Genomic DNA, 9,762 nt, shown 5'->3' with positions numbered 1-9,762 from the left:
GAATTGGAATCTACTCGATGAGAGTAAGTTCAGAGGTTTTGGGGATATGCACATAGTTGCTTTCTTGGCATTTGTACTTTCCCCTGGTAGGGGGCATTTGTAGGAAATCATCTTCATGTGTCCTATTCGCTTAGCAACCATGATGACATTTATTAATTTTTGAAGTTTTTGTCACCATTTATTAATAAGTACCATCTTGTTCAGTGTTACAGGTTTGAGCAGCATGCAACAATGTGAAATGTCTTTAGCCTCCACAGTATTCATTAAATATTCATTAAAGAGACAGGAGGGATTTTAACCAACAAGTGAATCTTGGGAGAAATGATATTAAGTATTTATTAAAGAAGTAAATGGGAAGACGCTTAGTGGACACTGAGAAGTGAGTCCTGACCCCCTTGAGCACATTCCCCTTATATAAACCAGTCAGTGATGGGTGATATTTGCTACTCGTTCCATAGGCTGTGTTAAAAAAAATCTTGTTTTATACAAGGAACTGTCCATTTCCTTTGGAGTAAGGAATCCAAAGATGTTCATAAAGCTTTCCTCTTCCATCTCCTGCACTTCTCATCCCTAATTTCCTATGCAGACCCCTAAAATGAAAAGAGAGCTTATAGTTGATGGTTTAAATGCAAAGGGAAGGAAAGGGTCCATTGTGTGAGGCTTTTCATCTTCTTGATACCAATACATTAGGTAGTTTAGCATGGGGGACATGGCATTTATAAGGTCAATATGTGGAACTGTGGTTGCACAATGGTTACAGCATTTGGCAGCTAACCTAAAAGCAGCAGTTCTCCTTGAGAGAAAGATCTAACCGTCTGTTTTTCTAAGGATTCACAGATTTGGATACATATAGGTGAGATCAAATTACACGTTCTTTCTGCATCAGAATCATCTCACCAGCAGCAATGGGCTAGACTTTGAGTTTAAAAGGCAGCTATAGCATGGCTGGTATCCCATACTTTATCCATGATTCTGTCCTTCTCAATGGTACATGTTCATTACATCATTTGCATGGAGTACAAGGTAGCTTTAAAAACTCCATGGAAAACTGGAATTGAAGGATAGTGGATTCCCACCCACCCCCACACACAAACTGTTCGAAAACTCCGTGTAAATCCAGACCCAGAAGTATCACTCAATCTTTATAAAGAACCTTGTAGAAATGGAAAGGAATTGTTTTTCTTTCTCAGTTCCTTCTGTTACTTGAACGTCACGTACACTCACTTATGTTATTGGCTCTGGAGAATGAATGGCATCAGAGCCCCCGCCCCCCACCAGGCTGACAACGTTATGAAAACTGAATGAACAATATCTGAAACTCTGAACTCCCAGAAATGGACTCCTTTTTCTATATCAACTGTATCCATAAATGGACAAGAGTTTATAAATAATCTTATATCCTAAAATGAAAGGGAACTCATTTGGGGACCTAATGTCCCTAGACGTTGATATTAAAGATCTTTTAACTTAAAACCAATGAAGAGGGAGGGGAAAGGTGGCTGTTTTTTCATTGCTTCTAACACTATTTGTTTCTCTCCTCTTTAGGCCTAAAAGCTCTCCATTTCTATAACTTCAATATGCTTTCTTAGGTCAGTATTATACTTTTCCTAACAAACTGAATTGTCCTCCAACAAGAATGAAAATATTTGAGACATACTTTTATGTCAACATATTTGAATCACCCGACGATGTGAGACCTTATTTTAATATAGTCCGAATCCCAGAGCATGATGGTGAAGACCCTCATCTGTTTCTGATTCATGTTGATTGTCCCAGTGCCTTTATCATCACGTGTGTATCAAACTACCAGGCATCTTCCCAACAGCTATCCTTCTAGAAAGCTCTGCCCGCACTGTGCAGATACTTGTGCTCCTGCCTGTCATTTCACCCCGTGTGCTGGTCAGTCTCTAATCATGCCGGGAGACCCTTCTTCCCGGGAAAACATGGGTAGTGCTTCCTCCAAGCTGAGTGCGACAGATCCGGGAAGGGGACACATCGGCACCTTGAGTTGGAGGGCAACACCCACACCTCATGGACTTTCTTGTGACAAATACCTCGTCCTTTCGTCCCTGAGTCTTTTCCTTGGGTCTGGTTTGTTCACAAGACAATTTAGCAGGAAGCATAAGCCACACAGCCAGCAGCATTTTGCCAGCCAACACTCCTGTGCCCGACACCAAGTCCAAGGAATACAGCAGTGGACAAGCAAGATGGCTTGCTTGCTCTCTTTCTTTGTGGTGAGTTCACTTTAATTCAACTCTAGAACCATTGTATAAAGCCCCTTCTCACTGTCTTCATGTCAGTGCTGACTGGTAGTGACGCCCTAGTGGCTTTCTGAGACAGTAAATGTTTATAGGAGTAGAGAGCTCACCTTTTACCCATGAAGTGGCTAGTAGGATTTTAACAACTGACCTTGATGATCGCAACCCAACGCTTAACCACTACACCACCAGGGCTCCAGAGAATGCTCGTTAGAGAGGGAGGAGAGCGACACTTTGTTTCGTGTACTTCAGATGTTAACAAGAGGGACCAGTTCCTGGAGAAGAATATCATGTTTGAGTCACCGCCCCCACCCCCTACCCCGCAATGAAACTCACTGCCACCAAGTGGAGTTTCCTAGACTGTAATTTTACAGAAGAAGAAAGTTCCGTCTTTCTCCAGCAGAGCTGCTGGTGATTTTGAACTGCTGACCTTGAGGAATGCAGCACTACACCATCAGGGTCGCACGTTTGAAAAAGAAGAAGATTCGCAGTGAGATGGATTGACAGCGTGGATGTAACTACTGGCTCACATAGAGAAATGATTGTGAATACCGGCTTGTTTCACCCCGCTCTATATACGACGGTGGTGATTTTGTTGTCGTCACCTTTGGATCACACCAGTTGATGTGCTTCTTTGATCTGGACTTGGTGGACCCCTCACTGAGATGGCTGCTTGGGTGAAGACAAGCCTCTAAGACCCCAGACACTACTCCGATTGATAGCCGGGCACCACATCAAAGCAGCACACCAGTCTTTGTGACACAAAGATGTCAATAACAAAATCCGAATGTGATGAAGGGGAAAGTACCAGAGCTTAAACTGTGAGCATCCAATTGGCAGAAGGCTATGGAGGACAGTGGGAGCCCCAAATCCATCTGCAGAGTACCTCCTCAGATTAAGCCGCTGGCAGATCCCCTCTGGCCACAGGCGAGGGACTTAAGCAGCTTTACTTTCAGAATGAGATTGTTGTCATTTGATTATGGTGGATCGACCATGGTAGAAGATGATGGTTGGTTGGATGGCCTCCTTCTTGACCCAATGAGAATTTGTTCTGGGCTCAGGTGTCTCTTACTTGCTCCACGACAGAAATTCCTTATCTGGCTCTTAAAATATTGTTGGTGGTCTTTTCTTTCTTACTCTTTATTTTTGTCCTTATATTATTATTATTTTCTTCTTTCGGTTTCATTTTGGTTTTGGTTTTATTCTTTCTGTTGGGTTTCCCAGTGTGTGACTCACAGGAGTGGATGCATGGAGACAACAGTTGATGCAAGATTTATTGGGAAAGGAGGGTGTCATTGGGGATGGTGAGGGGAATTGGGGAGCAAACAATGAATGTGGGTAGGGGAGGGAGCATTGGAATTGATTGTGATGATGTATGTACAATTCTATTTAAACACGCTTTAACTATGGAAGTGTATGATATGTGAATGTTTTATTGAGTAAACTACTGAAAAACAAGACCAATCTTGACGTGTGGATACCCTGGATGAAGGGGGACAAATATTTGCTTGGGGAGCATTGAAGTTTATGTTCATGGTGGTGGAACTATTTGGAAAAGGATATCAATAGTGGGTGTACAACACAAAGAGTATAATTAATGTCACTGAATTATACATGTAGAAGATGTTGAATTGGAGAATGTTTTGTTGTACATATTTTTGCCATGATTAAAAAATTAATTAGACCAATTACAATGAGTAGAAGGAAGAGGAAAATGTTCTAAAATTGATTGTGGTACTGATTGTACACCTTGTCCTGATATCACTGAACTATTGAGTTGTATGATATATGGAGGAAATGCCATCCTCTAAAACCTGTTTGTCCATGCTTTGACTATCCATTTGGCCAAAGTAAGCTCTTTAGGGACTTGAGACCTGAACCTCTGTTAAGATTGTTTTGCATCTCTGCCACCACACAACTAGAGGTCTGGGCTAAAGGTATTTGGGATATTTGCCCCTTAGGACCTGTGCTTGTGTTAGTTGGCTCAGCCCCATTCAAATGTCTGAGAGTTAAAAAATGATCAGTTGATACTTGGCAAGTTATGTGAGAATAAGATAATACCTTTAAAGACCAAATGGAATATCAGCATTATTAGCTTACAGTGTGGAACTACATAATATTTCATATAAGATCCTGCAATGGAGCAAGGATGGAATTCATGATGACTCAGTGAACTATTTATAGGTGTCATTTAGTTTCATCATTTACGGTTTTAATGTTCAATGACTCAATTTTAGCTCAGGGCAAGGAAGATGATTTTGTCTTCTAATTCTGGCTAATGTGTAAGTGGTTAGGAAAGAGATGAAAAAGTACAGAGACATTCTATCCCCCCAATTTATTCATTAATATAACAAACTTCAAATTTGGAATAATTGAATTGAAATGTCAAATTCAAAATCAAATGTCAAAGGATGTTTTCAGTAAGCCTTCATGTATTGGATTATTTTCCACATATGAATCTCAAAAGAAAGCCAATTTAGTCTAGAGAGCCACACTGTAATGTGAGCGAAGTTAAATGGCCAAACCATTGTGATCTTTATTGAATGGAATTGCGTTTTTGAAAGTTCATTTTACTAACTCTCTGAAAAGTGTTTGGAAACTATAGTAAAACACATTATTCTCAGAATAAGGACGCCAGAAAACCAAATTCACTGCTATTGGGCCAATTCTGACTCATAGTGACGCTATAGGAATGACTAGAACTGCCCCCTATGGGTTTCCAAGACTGAAACTCCTTACACAGCAGAAAGCCTCACTTTTCTCCACCTGAATAAGGGCTAGGCACTACCAATAAAAATCCTTCCAGAACAGATGGGTAAAAATGTCATTTCTGAGACTTTCTTGAACATTTTTAATACACAGTTTTATTGGAGCATAAGCCAAATCTCATACAATTCAATAGTTCAATCATATCAAGAAGAGTTGTACAATCCTTGCCACAATTTTAGAACATTTTCTTCTTGTACTCCTTGTGATTAGCACCCTATTTCCCCTATTTCTGTCTGATAATAAGGCTAATTACACCCCTCAACTATGGTCAGAGGAAGATCACTGGAGACTTAATCTATGTGGGGACCCTACAAATGGATTTTGGGCTTCCACTGTCATCCAGAACCTTCTGCAAACCAGGTGTTCACAATTTAACTTTTGATACCATTCCCTCCTCTGAGTGCAAACTAACTCCAGGGTACTGAAGAGCAACAGGAAGAAGGGAGAATTGGAAGGGACTGATCTATGAGCTTCTTTTGGGGGTGAATTCAGTAATAATGAATGCATAACCCTCTAAATATACTTGAAACTCCTGAATTGTACACTTTCAACAGGTGAGCCTACGGTATGTGAATTATATTTCAATAGAAGCAAATGAAAATTCCAGTTCCAACCCAAATTCACATCTGGGTTGTGTGTCCGGCAGTCCGTGTTTTAGCAAGCTGTCCCCAGATGATTCTGAGGTGCTTTTCAGAACCTTGGTTGTAGGTCCGTTACCTTCCAATGGCCCGCATTTAAAGAAGCAGCTTCCTCAATTGTTGTTGGTCTATTTGGATGTCTGAACCCTGTCAACCAGGAATCATAGGAGCACTATTATTAAATATGCTATTGATGTAACAATACAAGATTTCACATGTGAGGAAATGGGCTGTCCCCAGAACCAGAGTTTATTAACTTGCTCTCTTTGGGCAGGGCACTCACACATTTCCTAAACCTTATGTTCCTTATTTGGAAAATAGGGGTAGTATTACTTCTCTCCACAGGCTTGTTGGGTATTTAAAATTAGATTATGAGTAGGCATCCTTAGAAGAATGTTGGAATGTTTAATTTGATTCAAGTCCTGTGATTCTGAAAATATTCCCACTGTCTTGTGTTCTAGAAAGCAGCGGCCCAAGGTGGCATTAGCATTTCCCTTATTGGCACTAAATGTAGGCCTGCTTCTTCTGGATCCTAGGCCCCTGACCTTTCTCTCTCCCACTAGCCTTACAGAAGCCAGATGGAAAACGTTACATTTTCCAGTCAACCAAGGGGATCAACACACCGCATTGCTTAACAACTTCTAGGACTTCAGTGTTTTTTTCCAATAACATACCTCAGCCTTTAAAATACTTCTTGACCTCTCTCCCCTTCCTGATTCTCTTACCCTGTTACATGGCTCTACCTTCTTGTCTTTATCTCCTCTCTTTACATAGGATTGTTCGAACAAAGTCACCCTTCCTTATTATAACATTTCATGGTACAAATTTTTATCTTTGGTATGGTACAGTCTAAACCAGGGTTGGCAATCTATGGTCTTTTGGCCTGACTCTGATTTTTGTACAGGTAAGCAAAATTTTTACCTTCTGACGTTATTAGGAAAAAGTAAATCAAAAGAAGAGAGCAACTTTGTGACACAGGAAGCTTATGTAAGATTCACATTTTAGCATCCACAAGTTTTATTCAAAGAACCCACATCCATTTGTTTAAGCACTGTCTGCACCTGTTCCACACAAAAATGGCAGCACTGAAGAGCCATGACAGAGACCACATGGTCCACAAAGTTGAATATATCTACTTGGTTGTCCTTGACAGAAAAGGGTTGGCTTACCCCTCCGTACACGGGAGACATTGTTGTTATGTTTCTCTAAAGCATCAACAGATGAGCTGCTTGAGCCAACAAGGAATGTGGCCTTTTGGAGGCGGCATTGATGGATATGCCGTATATACTCGTGTATAAGCTGAGTTTTTCAGCACATTTTTAATGCTGTTTTTGTGGCAAAATTAGGTGCCTCCGTTGATATTCAGGTTGGCTTATATTTGAGTATACATAGTATATCCAAGATAGCATGATGGAATCTGATTAGTTCTGAAGCAGGGTCAACAAGCCGTGGCTAGCAAGCCATCTGTGGCTCTTTTGGTACGTACATGTGGCTCCTCTGAAGTCAAAATGAAATGAAAACGAACATAGTTCCATTTCAAGGATATTATTCAGATAAGGGTGATTTCATTTGTTTATAAAATATTTTTTTAAAGTGTGGTGGTGGACAGGATTGACTCCTCTGTCTCAAAAGATTGTCAAACCCTCAACTAGAGGATATTAACTAAAGATATCAAGGCTGAGGGCTGGTTTCCAAATGAGAAGAGACCGAAGGGATTAAAAAGCTTCCAGTTTGGAGGAGGATGGCTGACAGAGTGTTACTGAAGTGTATGGATCCTACATAGGCCACTGAAGATGAGAATGAGAATCATTCTTGCCTACCAGGCATTCCTTACACACCAACGAGATACCAGCAAACTGAAGGATAATCAGATGGACTGTGGGGTCCACAATGGAACAGAGAGCTGGGTTATCCAGGTTCCCAAGGCTAACTTTTTCAGAGACATATCCTGACCATATTGTATAAGTTGGAGCTATTTTCGACTACAAAACTGCTAAAAAAAATGAAATGACAGCTGGACTATCAGCTGAAAAACTTCATTCCAATGTAAGGGATGATTACCCAATGAGCAAGGTAAGCGTGGGCTTACTTGTGTTTCCATACTCATGGGTAGAGAACATTTTCACTGCACATTTGATGTGGTGAAATCCATTTGAAATGGCTACTACAAATGAGTAAGTAAGCTCAAATAAGTCTGTGCTTCGCTTGCTTATTAGGTACTGCATCCCTGTCAAGGACTGTTAATTTGAAAAGAGGCTTAGATTCCATAGGAAGGTTCTGCAGGATTGAGAGAGACAGATGTCAGCCCTACCTAGATACAGAATCTTTAATGTGGTGAAACATGTAAAATTGTTCCCTACAGATTATTAAGTGAGAAAGGATAAACTAATGCTTGCCTTGCTTATTGAGTCATCTGACAGGGTTTTAATGTGAACTGATAAATTAAAAAGACCTGAAGATGCACTCTGATGGTTTTTAGTGGGTGAGGAAGCATAATGTTATTTTTTCCCTGCATAGGTTTTTATGTTTATCCATTATTGAATAGATTTTTTTCCCCTGCTTCCTGCTAGCTTCAGAAAGACTTAAGATGTCCTGGTGATGGTGTTTGGCTAATTTCTTTCTCTCATTCCCCCCCTTCCGAAACCCACAACTCCCTCCTATACAGAGAAATACAGCTGCTGCTTGGCCCCTCCTCGTTGGAAAGCTGGATTTTAAACCAGGATGGAAAAGCACAGGTGATTCACAGATCCTTTCCAGGCCATGCATTTAACCCTCTCATTTAATTCCCCTTCAAAGAGACACTTCTTTTTCAAGATTGCAAACATAACCTGCACCTGCAATTACTTGGTAGAGAAATTAGTCTTGCACTTTCCCCCTTTGGAATAAAGAAGCATTCTAATGCTTCGCTGATGAAAACTCCAGCCTTTGTAGGCATGATTTGAATTGGGTTGGAACTCATGTGTAATTAAATGCATAAAAGAGCCTCCCCGTGGAAGGGATTTTTCTTTGGAAACATCTCAGCACATATTATAAATTAGGTCATTTTAACTTGTGGTAAGACAGTTCAGGATTTACCGTCTAGAACTCTGTTTTTCTCAACATGGGATGATGTGACTATTGATCAGACTAGGACAGCGGTTCTCAACCTTCCTAATGCCACAACCCTTTAATGTAGTTCCTCATGCTGTGGTGACCCCCCCCCCAACCATGAAATTATTTTCGTTGCTACTTCATAACTGGCATTTTGCTAATGTTATGGATCGGGCGACCCCTGTGAAAGGGTCGTTCGACCCCCAAAGGGGGTCCCTACCCACAGGTTGAGAACCGCTGCTCTAGGAAGCCATGGAGCTTTCCAGACTTGCTGTCAGTAGGGGAATGTTGGGCCAAGAACATCCATGGAAATAATGATTTCTGGTGAAATTTACCCAACACTAAATTTTGAGAGCTAGTGGCATAAAGCCATGGATATTTAGGTACGTGAGAAAGAAATTGGAAGATAGGTGCATATAAACACACACACCACATTTTGCTGATACCACAATTTAAAATAGAACTAGCTATCTCAATGGAAAAATAAGTGCTGTTCTTTAGAGCAGCTGTTCTTCTGATCTTATATCAAACAAACACACATAGGAGCTTAACTGATAGCATCAAGAAACCAAGTTCCTTCATTTATAAATCTCAAATGATATGCTTTGGCATACACATGGAGAGACAATAATTCCATAAATATGGAATGGTGGAACTTTGGCACTCTTCATCCTGTGAGAGTGCTCCCTTGTAACTACGCCTTCCATGTCCATATTTTTAAATGAACAGTTTTAGTGGCATGTAGTTCACAAACTATACAATTCAATAGTTCAATTATATTAAGAATTGTATAATCACCACAATCAATTTTAGATCTTTCCCTTCATTCTTGTATTCATCGCTAGTATCCCATTCCCCCAAGCCCCCACCCAACCCCTCTGCCATACCCCAGGGAACTAGTAATCCAGTTAATATCTCTATAGATTACCTATCCTGGATTTCATACACGGGTAAACATTTAAAAAACAAGGCAAAACCTAACAACAATAACAAAGTAAAACAGAAAA

The sequence above is a fragment of the Echinops telfairi genome, unplaced genomic scaffold (assembly GCF_000313985.2).
Source record: "Echinops telfairi isolate 266 unplaced genomic scaffold, ASM31398v2 ScPeMD7_7436;HRSCAF=8474, whole genome shotgun sequence".
NCBI classification, from domain to species: domain Eukaryota; kingdom Metazoa; phylum Chordata; class Mammalia; order Afrosoricida; family Tenrecidae; genus Echinops; species Echinops telfairi.
Note: the sequence above shows the minus strand (reverse complement) of the source record.